Genomic DNA, 3,767 nt, shown 5'->3' on the forward strand with positions numbered 1-3,767 from the left:
TTCGTGCATGCCACCGGAGTTCATCGATTTATAAGACGTTATCACGTCAAAAAATGCTCTCTGTCAAATTGTTACAAACCGAATTGTTGTTGCTTTTACTTTAAGCTGTAAATAAATAATTATCATAACATCATCATCATCGTCATAAATAATAAATAAATAATAGCATTATATATCATAAATAAATAATAGCAGGTTGTGAACCGTAAAAAGGTTGTGAACCTTAATATGCAGATGTCGCTAGTGAAGTCGTCACAGTTGCAATGATTAAATTCGCGTTGATTGACGGATGGTCAGCTGGCGCAATTGGTAACGCATTGGACCGGCAATCCAAGGATGTGGGTTCGAGTCCCACGTTGACCAGAGTTTGATCATCGTTGATTTTTTCATTGTGATTGACATCTGTATATACAATTTATAGATAAATAATAGCATTTCGATTGTAGTGTGTAATGTCTTGCAAGTACACAAGCTAGTTTTGTATTTTACATACCTAATCCCGTCGTGCGTCGTAGTAAAATTTAGTTACTATAGTATTGTATCGCTATCGTTCATAAGCTTTATCGTTTTTCCTACCTATTTTAAAGCAATAAAAGAACCCATATCGAATTTCCAACCAAATTCTGACACTAACCACTAAAATGTCATCACAAAATTAGCTCGTCGCATAATAAAAGCATTCGGAAAATGAAACGGACAAATGTTTGGTGTTGACCGCAAAACCGCACTGTTTGATTACTTTGATTGCACACTCAGTAAACTTTTGGTGGCGAATTAAAATGGAACAAAACATTTTTTTATTGTTAATCAGTCAAATTTGAATAGTGTTAGTGTTATCAACACATCCACACTGCAGTTACTTTTTTTTAGAGCGACCTTGAAAAGTGTTACTGCGTAATCAGATAACTATCTGTAGCTACCAAATTTTACCTAATGTTACCATTTAGCATAGTGTTGCTTTGTTGCCTAAGAAAAATTAACTGGGGTACCTACGGATGTACTTTTATAATTAGCTCCATGCATGAATTTATTTTTATTTTTGGATTCATAATTTATATCGTTGGAACACCGGAAATGATAAAAATACTTTTGCAAAACCTTAACATTATTTTATTAAAAAATATTTAAAATGTTGAAAATTTTTGAGCGGTTGAAACGCTCATAATTTTTGGCGCGAATTCGACAGAGCGTGATGACGTCACACGTTGGGCGGCCCAACTGACGTTTGCTACTAATGACACTAATCTGTCGAACGCGTGACGTCACGTGGCGTTTCGAGCGTTTCGCTCACTAGCTTTTCGCGGGCAAATTTTTGTACTTTTTATTTATAATTTTAAGTAATTAAATGGTAATTTAAAAACGGAAATGCATTTGTAACATGATATAACGGTAACAAACATCCGAATAAAACATATTTCGTTCAAATATAAACTTCATGCATGAGGCTAATTTTGACTATCTATAGGACCGTATACATTATGTATAGATTGCTATATTATGTTTGTCTGTGGCAAAGTATGATACTCCTGACTTTTATATGGTTTATAAATATTTTCTCTAAAATTGACTATTATTTTAGAACGGCGTATTTTATTGCTTCCCGATAACATGACATAATTTAACACACTGATCCCGTCAAATTTGACCTACAAAATTAAATATCTTCACACGTCCTATAGTAAAATCATAGTAGCTCTCGGCGATACCACTTATCCACTTATCCTAGTTTGGTCGCCTGTTTAACATAATTTTAATTCAACTACCCCAATGCGATTCTAGTTCCACTGCAGCTCAGAGAATCAGTCGGCGGGCTAGTTGGCACCAGAATTTAGGGGCGTTCATATTTTACGCGAATAAACATTTAACAGGCGCCGCTGAGCTTGGTGCCAAGGGAATCCGAATCGCATTCAAAACGACGGTATACTGGCCATCGAAACGTGATACTGAAAATTATTGTCATTTGGTATAAATACTTAGAAATGTTATCTCTAACTTCTCCTAATGCTGGTATTTAAAATTTTGTTACTTTAGCAAATAGTTGTAGACAGAATATGTGTATTATAAAGAAGGAATACTTTAATAATCGACGTGATGGTTATAAAGTAATATTCATAAAAAAATATGTAAAAAATTAAATAATACATATATATGCATGCGGAAAATAATGATAGAGGTAGAGTAATTTCATAACGAAATGAATGGTTAATTTCAACTAATAAGGCTTTATTTTTAATTAACATTTTTATTAAAACATTTTGTATTTTTCAATGCATATGTAGATAATATAGTGGATTATGATATATATTTTTCAGTTCAGAGCCATGTCAGATAAGAAAGTTTACATATAAATATGTACATATTATAGAACCGTTTTAAAGATATTTTAAACGCCACTAACCCGGGGTTAAACGGTTAAACCTGGAATTACCAAGGTTATCAGTACAATTTGATACTGGGTTAAAGGTTTAACCGCTTAACCCCGGGTTAGTGGGATGGTGTAAGTGGGCCTATTAAGAAGGTTAATGACCGACTACGATAACCAAACTCTATGGAGTATTGACCTGTGAAAAATTACATATATACCACGCCCAGATATGTAATTAGTGATTGTCTAACATTAGTACTCAGTTGGTAATTGTTTGGTTGACACCTATCCAAGTATGTAACATTTGATTGGAAGGTAATATGTTCTTGGATGAATGACTTGTTACCAATATAACATTTAAAACTTTCGCGGTTTAAACACATATTAAATCACATTTAGAAACGTGTCTATCGCGAATTTATTTTGTTACCTTTATTTACCGACGTTTCGACACAGGTTTCACTGGTCTCTCTCTCTCTCTCTCTCTCTGTTTTGACATTTTGCTGGGACGTCAGTTAGCCGCGACCACGACCCGTGAAACCTGTGTCGAAACGTCGGTAAATAAAGGTAAACAAATTAATTCGCGATAGACCCGTTTCTAAATGTAATTTAATATGACTTGTTACCGTATATAGACATAGATATACTCCGCGTATCTACTTCTGTGCGAGAATGGGCATATAATTATATTAATTATATATTCTCGTAGTAGTGCGTAAAAAAGCACTTTTCGTGCATATGTCGAAAGTTTAAACTGCCATATGTACTGTAAAACGTTGTACGATACACGTGCGAATAGGTAATTCGCAACTCGTGTCGATTTAAAACACTCCCTGTGGTCGTGTTTTAATTTTTAATTTATCGTTCGACTCGTTTCGAACTTTCTCTTTTCCGCACTTGTACCGTAAATAACTATTGTACTGACCATGTTTTAAGCAAATAAAATTTCTGATTTCTGAAGAGTAGATTATTGACTAAGGGATGAAAGGCACCCATTTCTGACGAGGTATTTTGGCGCTCGAACGAAGTGAGTTAAGCACTCTACTTTTCATTTCAAACACAAAGAAAGTAAAATACATGCGCATTTTACAAATTATGGCTAATTATAAACTTTCCTAGTATTTTTATTTATTTTTACTTGAAATGTTACCTAATTGAAAGCACTTTTTAGGGTTCCGTAACCGAAGGGTTAAAACGGGACCCTATTAGTACTAAGACTCCTCTGTCCGTCTGTCTATCTCTCACCAGGCTGTATCTCATGAACCGCGACAGCTAGACACTTGAGATTTTCACAGACTATGTATTTCTGTTGCCGTTATAACAACAAATACTAAAATCGGTTGTTTAAATATTAGAATGGAAATTATACAATAAACTCATTTGTAACCAAGTTTTCATTGCA

At 34.2% G+C, this 3,767-nt stretch overlaps 1 non-coding gene across 1 annotated transcript; it reads left to right on the forward strand.

Annotated features, from left to right (window-relative positions):
• Nucleotides 1-291: 291 nt before the first annotated feature.
• Nucleotides 292-363, forward strand: Trnaa-ggc (transfer RNA alanine (anticodon GGC)). The gene has a single exon. It is a non-coding gene; the product is annotated as a tRNA-Ala (tRNA).
• The last annotated feature ends 3,404 nt before the right edge of the window (nucleotides 364-3,767 follow it).

This window comes from Cydia strobilella, chromosome 19, assembly GCF_947568885.1.
Source record: "Cydia strobilella chromosome 19, ilCydStro3.1, whole genome shotgun sequence".
NCBI classification, from domain to species: domain Eukaryota; kingdom Metazoa; phylum Arthropoda; class Insecta; order Lepidoptera; family Tortricidae; genus Cydia; species Cydia strobilella.